The sequence below is a fragment of the Triticum aestivum genome, chromosome 3B (assembly GCF_018294505.1).
Source record: "Triticum aestivum cultivar Chinese Spring chromosome 3B, IWGSC CS RefSeq v2.1, whole genome shotgun sequence".
Taxonomy (NCBI): Eukaryota; Viridiplantae; Streptophyta; class Magnoliopsida; order Poales; family Poaceae; genus Triticum; species Triticum aestivum.
Window position 1 is genome coordinate 36,019,474 of NC_057801.1, and position 15,830 is coordinate 36,035,303.

General features: G+C 42.8%; 1 long non-coding RNA gene and 2 pseudogenes across 1 annotated transcript; 2 read left to right on the forward strand and 1 right to left on the reverse strand.

Moving 5' to 3' along the window:
* Positions 1-424: 424 nt before the first annotated feature.
* Positions 425-1,148, reverse strand: LOC123064600 (uncharacterized). Its single transcript, XR_006430741.1, has 2 exons — positions 918-1,148; positions 425-744 (listed from the first exon to the last, which is right to left on the reverse strand). It is a non-coding gene; the product is annotated as an uncharacterized lncRNA (long non-coding RNA).
* Positions 1,149-6,828: 5,680 nt separating this feature from the next.
* Positions 6,829-7,642, forward strand: LOC123064601 (COBRA-like protein 5; annotated as a pseudogene).
* A 1,042-nt stretch (positions 7,643-8,684) lies between these two features.
* LOC123073111 (uncharacterized) lies at positions 8,685-8,823 on the forward strand (annotated as a pseudogene).
* Positions 8,824-15,830: the final 7,007 nt, after the last annotated feature.

Sequence of the window (15,830 nt, forward strand, 5' to 3'; positions counted from 1 at the left end):
TGCTAGCTATGATGCTCCCACGACGACCAGCCTAATGAGGTCACGTAGAATTAAATGAAAAAGAAAAAGGTTGAGTATCATATTATGATACTGTATCATAATAAATTTCATGCTACTATGTGTCATGCATGTCAATAAATGAGACTAGATATGATAATAATCTATAATAATACTATGCACTACGGATGTAGTATCATATAATAGTATTGTATGCATGATACTAGTATATGATAATCCCCACTACGACTAGCCTAAGTGCCCTCTCTCTTTTTCCCCAAAAATGGATGTAATTAATAATTCATTACTCAGCATCATCGTTCAGGTCTTTACATAATAACATGATCAAATAATCTCCATCTTCTCAGCAAGGATCATAGCTTCATAGTGGCGTAGCTAGGATTTTATGCCATTGTGGTCAAACTGATAGAAAAAATACACCACAAACAAAGCATACCAACATATCATACGGAATTTATCAAAACTTACATCAATGAGGTCTTACAAAGAATATGAAAATTCACAGTTTAATTTCTGAATTTGCATAAGAAAATAACACACCTTATTTGCCGGAATCACGCCTTTTCAATGCCATGAAAGTATCTATTGTATCATCTTGGCTCTTCTGCCATGGCTGCGACCGGTGTCGGAGAAGGTTATGAAAACGGAGGATCAACCCTCTTCTTTGTTGCGTATTGCATAAAAAGAGATACAATGTATCCGTGCCTTTTTCGTTTTGCAACAATTCTGCAATAAAAAGAAGTTCGATCCGTTAATTGTATGTCTGATTCAATACATAATAATCGTTAATCAATCATTTCAATAAATCAGTTCCGATTTCTAATTTGCAATCACGAGTAAACTTGTTTAAATCTTAAAGGCAAACTATACTTTGAATTAAAAAAAGATAGAGATTATACTTTAATCGGAGAAGATGAGAGTGAGCTCCTATGTGGTCTACAGTGCGCGTGTTGCCAGCCGCCAGGGCGCCGCGGCCCCTAGCGCACTCCTCCAATCTGCCTCTACCTGCCCACCGCCGGCCGTTAATCACCGGCTTGTGCTGCCTCCGTCCCTCGCTAGGGTTTGCCGGCCATGCGTCGGTTCGAGTAATCATATAGGATACGAAGGAAACGAGGAGAGTTTTTCTGGGAGGCTGGGGGCATAAAGAATACGAAGCAAACGAGAAAGGAAAACCCTATTGGACGCTCGCTGCGTCAAGTTGTCGTGCAAACACACAGCAGCGTGAAGCGAGCGATTAAATGGGCTGGCCCGTTGCGCGTTACACTGATCCTGGTTTTGGGAACCTTCTAGAAGGTTCCCAACTGGTCCAGATCTAGTTTTCTCTTTTTTCTTTTTTTCCTGTTGTTTCTTTTATGGTTTTCGTCAGTGTTTCATTATTTTCTTTATGTTTTATTTTTCGTTTTTCCTTTTCTTTTACTCGTTTTTTGTTAGTTGTTTCTTTTTGCCCTTTTCTTCAGTGTTTCATTATTTTCTTTATGTTTTATGTTTTACTGGTTTTAAAAACTCTTTGTAAATATTTATTCAAAAATGTTCAACTCTCCAAAATTTGCTCAAGTTTCCAAATTTTGTACCATTATATTAAAAAAATGTTCAAGAATTACAAATTTTGTTCCCTTTTATTCAAAAAATGTTCGAAATAGGGTGGGATTTAAATTTTTAAAATGTTTGCAGTTTTCTTTTACGAATTCATGCAATATTCATAAATTTCAAAAAACTTCCCACTTTGAAAATTGGTTCACAAATTCAAAAACTGTTCATGTATTCATAATTTGTTATAAAGTTCCAAAAATGTTTGGTTATTTCAAAAATGTTCTCACTTTAAAAAAGTTCACAAATTCGAAAGATATTGATATTTATTAAATTTGTTGAGAAATTTCAAAAATGTTCGGGAATTTCGAAAAATGTTCCCAATTTCAAAATTTATTGACTAATTTGGAAAATGTTCAAGTTTTCAAATTTTAGAATTTGTTTAGTGAATTTCGAAAAATGTTTGCATTTTGTAATTTTTGGTTCACAAATTCAAAAAATGTTCGTGAATTTCAAAAATGTTCCTGCTTTCTGAATTTGTTCACAAATTCAATAAAGGTTCTTATTTAAAAAATTTGTTCGCCAATTAAAATTATGTTCGGGTTTTGCAAATATTGTTTGTAAATTCAAAAAAAATGGTGTTACCATTATTTGTTCCTCTTTTTCGAAAATTTGTTCATAATTTTGAAAAATGTTCGTGTTTCCAAATTTGTTCCTTTTTTTGAAAATGTGCTTGGAGATTCCCAAGAATTGCTGTGTTTTCACAAATTGGTAGAGTTTTAAAATTTGTTGAGAAATATCAAAGAAGAAAATCACGTTTGAAATTGCAAAAAAAAAAGTTCATATAAACTGGGTTGCCATTTTGGACACTAATCTTTAGGGATTACGGTGGTTAGTGACGTTGATCACTTGTAGTAGGTCGTCGGTTTGAGTCCTGTCACGAACTTTACATGCTTGGAATTTGAAGGAACCGTTGTTTTTTGCCGCTGTCGTTTGCTTTTTCAAGTGTGGTGCTGCAAAATTTTCGCAAACGTTTCTCTGTCGCAGCGGCTAGTGCAGGTCACGATTTGCAAGGAGGTCGTGGGATCGAATCATAGAGCACTCACTTTTGTTTTTTGTTTTTTCCATCTCGCGAACATGATGCCGTCGCGTGCCACTGTAAAGGAGCCGGCCCAGGTTAGCCGCCCCTGTGCGAAACCCCGACCTTTTGCCGCAACGAGCGGCATATAGGAGGTTTCAACGACAAAGCCTAGCGATCGGATCAGCTGCAGTCCTTGTATTTTGGGCTTGGGCCCTGGCCGATGCAAGCAAAGATAATTTTTTTTGTTAATTAGCATATACTATATAGAGAAGTAATGGGCCAAATTACAGGGTGATCCATGGACTACGCCACTGCAGCTTCATGTGCCACTCCAATCTCAGCAAACATTCACAACATTATACCAGGATTGGCTGCACCAATCTTCACAATGGGACGAGAGGTGGATCCTTCACTGGTTTGTACCTTCACCTATAGATTTACTTTTCCTATGATGCCATGCTAAGACGTTGAGCTGGTAAAAATTAGAAGACATGTGAATATATATGTAGTCGCTTATGCAGCCGCTGCCGCCTCCTCCAAAAAAGCTGGGTTCCTTCGTCTCCCACCGGCGCCGCCGTGGGTCCACCTCGTCTCCGGTAGCCCTAGGGCCATGGGGGCGCGGTGGATCCTAGCCTTTGCCGGTAAGAGGGCTTCATTTTTAGACAATTTTTTGGTTTTGTTAGGGTTTGTATCCTGCTCAGTAAGACGAGACGATGGCGACTCCTTGAAGCCAAGACGGAATAAGGTTTTCTCCACCTAGCCCCCATTCTGGTGGTTCGTCTAGTACCGTCGGAGGGCGTGTGGAGGTGTGGCTCCAATGAAACTCTCATGATTCGGTCGGTGCTTGTGTTTGCGTGTGTCTTCAAGTTGGGTCCTTCCGATCTGCGTATCTCTTCATCGATTGCGGTTGCTGTTCTGATGCGCTAGTCTTACGGGGCCTTAAGATGATAACTTTCCGATTGTCTACAACAACGTTTTGCGACTCTAGCTTGGGAGGGGTGATGACGGCGGCAATGCCTTTTCTATTTCTTGCTAGACTACCGCATGTTCTTGTTTCTCTTGCTGCCGGGGATCACTGGCACCGTGTTTTTCTGTTGATATGTTCATCAAAGGTTCTTGGGTGGGGGAGGGTGTATGGATGCACCCAGAGCGTGTCACCCCCGCGGGGGGGGGGGGGGGGGGGTAACCATGAAATATCAAACGATGAAATTTATAATCGAATTTTAAATTCATTTTTCTACCTTGATATACATATGTGTTTAACTAGTGGCGCTTAGAAAACTGCTACCAACGCAGTGGAATGTCCTCTGCACCCGTCCTATGTGTTAGGATCGCGTGTTCTAACTGGCCGAGGGCTTAATTTTTCACGTTTGTGGATTTACCGATCGGCAAATAGATAGACATGGTAAGCATAATATCTCCTCATGTTGGAGTATACAAACGTGGCACGTACATAGATACACACCGAATGCCTGAACACTTCTTTTTTTTAGCATCGGTACAGACACAAGCGCTCATATACACGCGCATACACTCATCCCTATGAACGCACACACGCACACCCTACCCCTATGAGCACCTCCGAAAGACTGAGCCGGCATATCATCTTGAGATTTACGAAGTCACCGCAGGCGCCTCGTCTTCGACGGGAACGTCTCCTCCCACTGAAAGCGCATCGCCTGAAATTCTGAAATAAATCCAGAAATAATGCGAGCACCAGGATTTGAACCCTGGTGGGTTGGGGATACCACTGTCCACCTAACCATCTCAACCACAGGTTGATTCGCGCCTGAACACTTCTTGATACCAACTTTTATGCACATACTTCCTCAAAAAAGAATTACATGCTAGTTTCGTCGTGACCACACCCCAAACGGTTCATCGAGTTTGAATTGCTTACCACATGTGCCATGTGGTAGCCCTTAAAGTTTCAGTTACCAACTTTTATTACATTATGTCTTCCATTAGATAGTAATGCACCACACGCCTCACTTATTTATTTATTTATTTACTATACCACGCCAATTTATACCAGATGGTCACCATCACACCATTTGCAACACGAACTTATAGATAGACCTTGATGACACCTCGAGCTCCAAGCTTCTTGACAATTTTGAAGTCACCAAACCCTGCCTTCGTAAAGATGGCACTCTAGTCATTTTCATCCTAACTAAACTATCCGCCCCACTAACTAAACTATCCCCCCGATTTTTCCGAATCCCCATATTAATCTGATTGACATTTTAAGTCTTCTCCTCATGGGCCAACTTGCGCCTTTCCCATCATAAGTACCAAGTGGTAATGGTAGTCATCTCAAGCACATTCTGAATACCCAAAATAGATAACACATGAGTAAATACTCAAGTAGAACCTCACCATCCGGATCAAATTCACAAGCCCTAGTAATAATTTCATTCAACCCCAACAACCTCCAAGCCTCTTTAGCTTTCTTGGATATATAGGAACATCGAGTGAATAGCATAAAACTACCACAATTCGTGTTAGGGTTCAAAAAAAAACTACCAAAAATTTGTTTGTCACTGATAATTACCAGAATCGGCATCGGTTGTTTCCAAAATCCAAATCATCGAGTGCTTCACAATTGATCGTGATTTTGACAGGTCGGGCCCGCTCCTAAACAAATTGTATGTTTGACCGTTAACTAACATGTGGGGGCCACATGTCAATGTCTCTTACACTCTAATAAAAATCCCAAAATATATGGCCACATTTTTTTACAGAATAACTACGGTAAGTTTAAAAAAAGCAATCAGGTCCGTGCAAAAAAACTTAAAAAGCAATTAGGTCCATGTAAGTTCTTTTTAAAAGCAGTTGGATCCCTATAAGTTTTTTTCGAAAAAGCAATCAGGTCCCTAGGAGAAGGCACATCTGCCATGAGAACGGCGCCGGAAGCTCTATGGCGTCCAGGTCGCGGGCAGCAGCGTGCCAGCGGGTATTTTGGGCTGTTTGGTTTTTGTCCAGTTATCCCTAGATTTTTGGAAGGGGGGAAACCATGATATTTTTTTGCGCGGAAGAAGAAAATGTGATTCCACGAGAAGCATTAGTTTGCTTCTCGTGCATGCACAAATTTTCTTTCACGAGAAGCATAGTTGTGCTTCTCGAAAAGAAAAAAGGAATTCCTATGCCACACACACACACACACACACAAACAAACAAACACACACACACACACACACACACACACACACATATATATATATATATATATGCTTCTCGTCAAGGCACATATTTGTTTCCGCAAGTACTTCTCAGAAAAAGAAAATGTGCTTCTCCGAAAGCAAAAAAGATTTGTGCTTTCACGAGAAGCACATGTTTGCTTCTCATGGAGGCATAGATTTAAACACATATGTGCCTCTCGAACCTTCTTGGAAAGGGAAAAGTGAAGAAGAAACCCGTGCTTTCCGCTCCGGATTTTTTCTTCTCTTTTATTTCGTCACATGGTTTTTGTACGCTTTTTTTATTTCAGTTTTTTATTAAAAAAATGTTCACCGAAACGTATTAACATGTGATTTAGTTTTGAATATTTCGATGCAAGAAATCCAATGATGAAACTGTTCAAGATTTGGTAGCACGGTACAATAGATAAAGCTTTCAAATAAACGAATTTATGGAAAAAAAAAGAAACTCTCAGGTTGCGACAATTATCACATATGTAGTGTGCTAGTTGGCAGTGCCCGAGAAGGAAAGGGTAACTCTTAACTAGTAATTTCGGCTCTCGTAGGTGATGTATAACATTGGCATAGATTTCGTGCGACACATATATCTCGCTTATAGCGATATGGTAGCTCCCCTCAGCTGAAGCACGGCGCGACCGGGCTGGCCCATCTCTTTAGTAGTGCGTTCATTTTTTTCTCTCTGTGTTTTTTGGTTTGGTTTTTTCAATTGGGCCGGATTTTTTTTCTGTATTTTCTTGGGGTTTTTTTTACTTATGGTTTTTTATTTTTCTTCAGCTATTCTCTTTCATTTTTCTTTTTCTCGCTACACTTTGATTTTTGTTTCACCGGTTGTATCAGGTTTTTCTTGTTTTCTTCTTTATATTTTTTATTATTTATGATTTCTACGGTTTCATTAGCAGGGGAGTGCAACGATGGATGGAGCTCCGCAACTCGATGCCCGTGGCTGGTTCTCCGCGTTCCAGGTCTCCCTGGGGCTTGCCCAAGAAGACGGGGAAGCTGCCCAAGAACTTCACGCTCATGGGCCCCGGGCTCGGCTACACCTGTGGCCCTGCCACCATCGCCCCTCCACTGTGTGCTCGACCGCCGACCACCGGCGCAAGACTCAGGCGCTGATGACGTGGACGGTGATGTGCACCTACTCGCGGCAGCTGGCGTCCAGGTACCCGACGTGCTGCGTCTCCTTCTCCTCCTACAACAGCACCATCGTGCCGTGCGGGTGCGGCCCTCACAAGAGCACGGGCAGCCGCGGCGGCAAGAGCCACGGCGACGGGTGCATCGCCGGCGACCCCAAGAAGGACGGCGCGCAGCTGCTGCAGTGCACCAACCACATGTGCCCCATCCGCGTGCACTGGCACGTCAAGCTCAACTACAAGGACTACTGGCGCGCCGAGATCGCCGTCACCAACTTCAACTACCGCATGAACTACACGCAGTGGACGCTTGTCGCCCAGCACTCCAACCTCAACAACGTAAGCGAGGTCTTCAGCTTCCAGTACAAGCCCTTCTTCCCCTACGGCAACATCAACGACACCGGCATGTTCTACGGCCTCAAGCTCTACAACGACCAGCTCATGGAGCCCGGCCCCTTCGGCAACGTGCAGTCGGAGGTGCTCATGCGCAAGGACGACACCACCTTCACCTTCAGCCAGGGGCGGGCCTTCCCGCGCAAGATCTACTTCAACGGCAATGAGTGCAAGATGCCGCCGCCGGAATCCTACCCTTACCTGCTCAACTCCACGCCGCCGCGTTCTTCCATCGTCACCGCTGCCTCGACGTGCTTGATGTTGTTGCTGCTGCTCCCGGCATCATGATCTATCCTCCTGGTGGCATAATTTTCCCATTAATTTGTAAAAGACAATGCAGTCTTCTGGGTAGTGATTTTGCGACTACTTTATCTTGTAAAGGTTGATATCACCAAGAAGATATTCTTCAAGTGATTCATTGTAATCCTTAATTAGATGCAGGTTTCTTTGTATTTATTCTTTTTGGATGTTAGATCCAAAACAGTGTACCTGTAATTGTGCGCATGCATGAGCAAAATTACCACGGTTTCTGAAGAATTCTAATCTTTATATTTATCTTTACCTACTAATAAAGCGGCTATTGTTAAAAGATAGATTGTAGCGTGTCAACGCGTATGTATACATGTGTACGTTCGGCTGTAGTAGGATAACATTGTAACCAAGGGAGGTTGTTGTAGCCGGCCTTATCTCTAGTATAGCTTGGATTAGGGGCCAAGACTTCAACAACCTCCTCAAACTCTCATGTATCTTGTGCTATATATATTAACACGAATGCGTCCCTGATGAGATCATCAAACGCTTAGCCTATTTTCTTATATGGTAATCAGAGCCTACCTCAGTTGCATCCATGGCGAACTCATCCACAAATTCGTTCCCCTCATCTCCTTTTGCACACTTCGCCACAGAGAAGCTCACGAGAGGAAACGAGGCACTCTGGCGCGCCACCGTCCTCTCAGCCATCCGGGGGCGCAGATGGCGGCCTTCATCGACCTCGAGCAGGAGGTGCCACCCATGCACACGGAGGTCACCTCCTCCGACGGCAAGACCAAGACCAAGGCTCCGAACCCGAAGTTCAGCGTGTGGTATGCGCGAGATCAGCAGGTCTTCTCCTACCTGCTGACGACGCTACCGCGCGAGATGGCCATCCAAGTTGCAACATGCCATACCGCAGCTGAGCTGTGGAACACTGTGCAAGGGATGCTGGCATCGCATACCCGCGCACAGACCGTCAACGTCAGGATTGCCCTGGCGAACCTCCAGAAGGGCAACCACTCCGTCGCTGAATATGTCAGTAAGGTTAGAACACTTTGTGATGAACTAGCTGCTTCAGGAAAGAAGGTGGACGAGGAAGATGTCGTCTCCCACATCCTCGCTGGACTTGACGAGGAGTTTGATCCCGTGGTGTCTGCCATGTGCACACGGGTCGAGCCCGTTGGGGTGCCGGAGCTGTACTCACAGCTCCTAAGCTTCGAGACTTGCATGAACCTGCGTGGCGGGTCTTCTCAGTCGTCTGCAAACGCGGCGGCGCGCGGGCGCTTCAACAAGACAAACGGCGGCGGTGGTGACCGCGGCCGTGACTTCTGTTGGGGAACGTAGTAATTTCAAAAATTTCCTACGCACACGCAAGATCATGGTGATGGCATAGCAACGAGAGGGGAGAGTATTCGTCTACGTACCCTCGTAGACCGTAAGCGGAAGCGTTAGCACAACGCGGTTGATGTAGTCGTACGTCTTCACGATCCGACCAATCCAAGCACCGAACGTACGGAGCCTCCGAGTTCAGCACACGTTTAGCTCGATGACGATCTCCGGCCCTCCGATCCAGCAAAGGCTCCGGAGATGAATTCCGTCAGCACGACGGCGTGGTGACGATGATGATGTTCTACTGGCGCAGGGCTTCGCCTAAACTCCGCGACGATATGACCGAGGTGGAATATGGTGGAAGGGGGCACCGCACACGGCTAAGGAACGATCCGTAGATCAACTTGTGTGTCCATGGGGTGCCCCCTGCCCCCGTATATAAAGGAGGGAGGGAGGAGGAGGCCGGCCCTCTACTATGGCGCGCCATGGGGAGTCCTACTCCCACCGGGAGTAGGATTCCCCCTTTCCTAGTCCAACTAGTAGTCCTTCCATGTATTAGGAGTAGGAGACAAGGAAGGGGAAGAGAGGAGGGAAGGAAGGAGGGGGTGCGGCCCCTCCCCCTAGTCCAATTCGGAACAGGCCATGGGGGGGGGGGGGGCGCAGCCTGCCCTAGGTAGCCCCTCTCTCTTTTCCGCAGGGCCCAATAAGGCCCAATACTTCTCCCGGCGAATTCCCGTAACTCTCCGGTACTCCGAAAAATACCCGAATCACTCGGAACCTTTCCGAACTCCGAATATAGTCGTCCAATATATCGATCTTTACGTCTCGACCATTTCAAGACTCCTCGTCATGTCCCCGATCTCATCCGGGACTCCGAACTCCTTCGGTACATCAAAACTCATAAACTCATAATATAACTGTCATCGAAACCTTAAGCGTGCGGACCCTACGGGTTCGAGAACTATGTAGACATGACCTAGAACTATTCTCGGTCAATAACCAATAGCGGGACCTGGAATGCCCATATTGGCTCCTACAGATTCTACGACGATCTTTATCGGTCAAACCGCATAACAACATACGTTGTTCCCTTTGTCATCGGTATGTTACTTGCCCGAGATTCGATCGTCGGTATCCAATACCTAGTTCAATCTCATCACCGGCAAGTCTCTTTACTCGTTTCTGTAATGCATCGGTCCCGTAACCAACTCATTGGATTACATTGCTTGCAAGGCTTATAATGATGTGCATTAACCGAGAGGTGCTCAGAGATACCTCTCCGACAATCGGAGTGACAAAACCTAATCTCGAAATACGCCAACTCAACATGTACCTTCGGAGACACCTGTATACTCCTTTATAATCAACCCAGTTACGTTGTGACGTTTGCTAGTACCCAAAGTGTTCCTCCGGTAAACGGGAGTTGCATAATCTCATAGTTACAGGAACATGTATAAGTCATGAAGAAAGCAATAGCAACATACTAAACGATCAAGTGCTAAGCTAACGGAATGGGTCAAGTCAATCACATCATTCTCCTAATGATGTGATCCCGTTAATCAAATGACAACTCTTTTGTCCATGGCTAGGAAACATAACCATCTCTGATAAACGAGCTAGTCAAGTAGAGGCATACTAGTGACACTATGTTTGTCTATGTATTCACACATGTATTATGTTTCCGGCTTAATACAATTCTAGCATGAATAATAAACATTTATCATGAAATAAGGAAATAAATAATAACTTTATTATTGCCTCTAGGGCATATTTCCTTCAGTCTCCCACTTGCACTAAGAGTCAATAATCTAGTTCACATCGCCATGTGATTTAACACCAATATTCATATCTGTATATGATTAACACCCATAGTTCACATCATAATGTGACCAACATCCAAAGGGTTTACTAGAGTCAATAATCTAGTTCACATCGCTATGTGATTAACACCCAAAGAGTACTAAGGTGTGATTCATGTTTGCTCGTGAGAGAAGCTCAGTCAACAGGTCTGTCACATTCAGGAGCCGTATGTATTTTGGCAAATATTCTATGTTCTACAATGCTCTGCATGGAGCTACTTCTAGCTAATTGCTCCCACTTTCAATATGTATCCAGATTGAGAATTAGAGTCATCTGGATCGGTGTGAAAACTTGCACCGATGATAACTTTTACGACGAGCTCTTTTATCACCTCCATAATCGAGAATATTTCCTTAGTCCTCACTAAGGATATTCTTGACCAATGTCCAGTGATCTACTCCTAGATCACTATTGTACTCCCTTGTCAAATACAGAGCAAGGTATACAATAGGTCTGGTACATAGCATAGCATACTTTATAGAACCTATGACTGAGGCATAGGGAATGACTTTTCATTCTCTTTCTATTTTCTGCTGTGGTCGGGGATTTGAGTCTTACTCAATTTCATACCTTTGCAACACAGGCAAGAACTCTTTCTTTGACTGTTCCATTTTGAACTACTTCAAAATCTTGTCAAGGTATGTACTCATTGAAAATCTTATCAAGCGTCTTGATCTATCTCAATAGATCTTGATGCTCAATATGTATGTAGTTTTACTGAGGTCTTTCTTTGAAAAACTCTTATTCAAGTATCCTTTCATGCTTTGCTGAATAATTCTACATTATTTCCGATCAAGCAATATGTCATTCACATATACTTATCAGAAAATGCTGTAGTGCTCCCACTCACTTTCTTGTAAATACAGGCTTCACCCGCAAGTCTGTATAATACTATATGCTTTGATCACTTATCAAGCGTATATTCCAACTCTGAGATGCTTGCACCAGTCCATAGATGGATTGCTGGAGCTTGCACATTTTGTTAGCACCTTTAGGAATTGACAAAACCTTCTGGTTGTATCATATACAACTCTCTTTAATAAATCATTAAGGAATGTAGTTTTGACATCCATTTGCCAAATTTCATAAAAATGTGGCAATTGCTAACATGATTCGGGACAGACTTTTAAGCCATCTGATACGAGTAAGAAAATCTCATCGTATTCAACACCTTGAACTTGTCAAAAAACCTTTTTCGACAAGTCTAGCTTTGTAGATTAGTAACACTACTTCAACGTCCGTCTTCCTCTTGAAGATCCATTTATTCTTAATGACTCACCGATCATCGGGCAAGTCAATCAAAGTCTACACTTTGTTCTCATACATGGATCATATCTCAGATTTCATGGCCCTCAAGCCATTTCGTGGACATCTGGGCTCATCATCGCTTCCTCATAGTTTCGTAGGTTCATCATGGTCTAGTAACATGACTTCCAGAACATGATTACGTACCACTCTGGTGCGGATCTATACTCTGGAAGACCTACGAGGTCTGGTAGCAACTTGATCTGAAGTTTGATGATCATCATCATTAACTTCCTCACTAATTGGTGTAGGAATACTGGAACTGATTTCTGTGATGAACTCTTTCCAATAAGGGAGAAGGTACATTACCTCATCAAGTTCTACTTCTCTCCCCACTCACTTCTTTCGAGAGAAACTCCTTCTCTGGAAAGGATCCATTTTAGCAACGAATGTCTTGCCTTCGGATCTGTGATAGAAGGTGTACCCAACAATTTCCTTTGGGTATTCTATGAAGACGCACTTCTCCGATTTGGGTTCGAGCTTATCAGGATGAAACTTTTACATAAGCATCGCAGCCCCAAACTTTAAGAAACAACAGCTTAGGTTTACTGCTAAACCATAGTTCATATGGTGTCGTCTCAACGGATTTAGATGGTGCCCTATTTTAAAACGTGAATGCAGCTGTCTCTAATGCATAACCCCAAAACGATAGTGGTAAAGAGATATCATAGATCGCACCATATCAAATAAAGTGCGGTTACGACGTTCGGACACACCATAACGATGTGGTGTTCCAGGTGGCGTGAGCTGTGAAACTATTCCACATTGTTTTAATTGAAGACCAAACTCGTAACTCAAATATTTGTCTCCGCGATCAGATCGCAGAAACTTTATTTTCTTGTTACGATGATTTTTCCACTTCACTCTGAAATTCTTTGAACCTTTCAACTATTTCAGACTTATGTTTCATCAAGTAGATATACCCATATCTGCTCAAATCATCTTGTGAAGGTCAGAAAATAACGATACTTGCCACGAGCATCATCACTCATTGGATCGCATACATCGGTATGTATTATTTTCAATAAGTCAGTAGTTCGTTCCATTGTTCCGGAGAACGGAGTTTTAGTCATCTTTCCCAAAAGGCACGGTTCGCAAGCATCAAATGATTCATAACCAAGTGATTTCGAAAATCCATCTTTATGGAGTTTCTTCATGCGTTTTACACCGATATGACTCAAACGGCAGTGCCACAAATAAGTTGCACTATCATTATTAACTTTGCATCTTTTGGCATCAATTTTATGAATATGTGTATCACTACGATCGAGATCCAACAAACTATTTTCATTGGGTGTATGACCATTGAAGGTTTTATTCATGTAAACAGAACAACAATTATTCTCTGACTTTAAATGAATAACCGTATTGCAATAAACATGATCAAATCATATTCATGCTCAACGCAAATGCCAAATAACATTTATTTAGGTTTAACACTAATCCCGAAAGTATAGGGAGTGTGCAATGATGATCATATCAATTTTGGAACTACTTCCAACACTCATCGTCACTTCCCCTTCAACTAGTCTCTGTTTATTCTGTAACTCCTGTTTCGAGTTACTAATCTTAGCAACCGAACAAGTATCAAATACTCAGGGGCTACTATAAACACTAGTAAGGCACACATCAAATAATCTGTATATCAAATATACCCTTGTTTACTTTGCCATCCTTCTTATCCACCAAATATTCAGGGCATTTCCGCTTCCAGTGACCATTTCCTTTGCAGTGTAAACACTCAGTTTCAGGCCATGGTCCAGCTTTGGGCTTCTTCACAGGAGTGACAACTTGCTTGTCTTTCCACTTGAAGTTCCCTTTCTTTCCCTTTGCCCTTTTCTTGAAACTAGTGGTCTTGTCAATCATCAACACTTGATGCTCTTTCTTGATTTCTACCTTCGTCGATTTCAACATCACGAAGAGCTCGGGAATCGTTTTCGTCATCCCTTGCATACTATAGTTCATCACGAAGTTCTACTAACTTGGTGATGGTGACTAGAGAACTATCTTATCTGGAAGATTAAATCCCACTTGATTCAAGTGATTGAAGTACCCAGACAATCTGAGCACATGCTCACTAGTTGAGCGATTCTCCTCCATCTTTTAGCTATAGAACTTGTTGGAGACTTCATATCTCTCAATTCGGGTATTTGCTTGAAATATCAACTTCAAATTCTGGAACATCTCATATGGTCCATGACGTTCAAAACGTCCTTGAAGTCCCGATTCTAAGCCGTTAAGCATGGTGCACTAAACTATCAAGTAGTCATTATATTGAGCTAGCCAAACGTTCATAACGTCTGCATCTGCTCCTGCAATAGGTCTGTCACCTAGCGGTGCATCAAGGACATAATTCTTCTGCGCAGCGATGAGGATAAACCTCAGATCACGGATCCAATCCGCATCATTGCTACTAACATCTTTCAACACAGTTTTCTCTAGGAACATATCAAAATAAACATATGAAAGCAACAACGCGAGCTATTGATCTACAACATAATTTGCAAAATACTACCAGGACTAAGTTCATGATAAATTTAAGTTCAATTAATCATATTACTAAAGAACTCCCACTTAGACAGACATCTCTCTAGTCATCTAAGTGATCACGTGATCCAAATCAACTAAACCATGTCCGATCATCACGTGAGATGGAGTAGTTTCAATGGTGAACATCTCTATGTTGATCATATCTACTATATGATTCACGCTCAACCTTTCGGTCTCCGTGTTCCGAGGCCATATCTGTATATGCTAGGCTCGTCAAGTATAACCTGAGTATTCCGCGTGTGCAACTGTTTTGCACCCGTTGTATTTGAACGTAGAGCCTATCACACCCGATCATCACGTGGTGTCTCTGCACGAAGAACTTTCACAACGGTGCATACTCAGGGAGAACACTTCTTGATAATTAGTGAGAGATCATCTTAAAATGCTACCGTCAATCAAAGCAAGATAAGATGCATAAAGGATAAACATCACATGCAATCAATATAAGTGATATGATATGGCCATTATCATCGTGTGCTTGTGATCTCCATCTCCGAAGCACCGTCGTGATCACCATCGTCACCGGCGCGACCCTTGATCTCCATCGTAGCATCGTTGTCGTTACGCCATCTATTGCTTCTACGACTATTGCTACCGCTTAGTGATAAAGTAAAGCAATTACAGGGCGTTTGCATTTCATACAATAAAGCGACAACCATATGGCTCCTGCCAGTTGCCAATAACTTCGGTTACAAAACATGATCATCTCATACAATAAAATATAGCATCACGTCTTGACCATATCACATCACAACATGCCCTGCAAAAACAAGTTAGACGTCCTCTACTTTGTTGTTGCAAATTTTACGTGGCTGCTACGGGCTTAGCAAGAACCGTTCTTACCTACGCATCAAAACCACAACGATAGTTTGTCAAATAGACTCCGTTTTAACCTTCACAAGGACCGGGCGTAGCCACACTCGGTTCAACTAAAGTTGGAGAAACTGACACCCGCTAGTCACCTGTGTGCAAAGCACGGCGGTAAAACCAGTCTCGTGTAAGCGTACGCGTAATGTCGGTCAGGGCCGCTTCATCCAACTGTCACATCCCTAGCTTCTGGTGCTGTCTAGTGTTGCATCTTGCTTGCATCATGTTTAAATTTTTGAAACTTGAACTGAGGAATTTTGGAAGCCTCAAGAACTTAAATAAAAGAGGGGCAAAGAACCCTGGGAAAATGCATTCAAT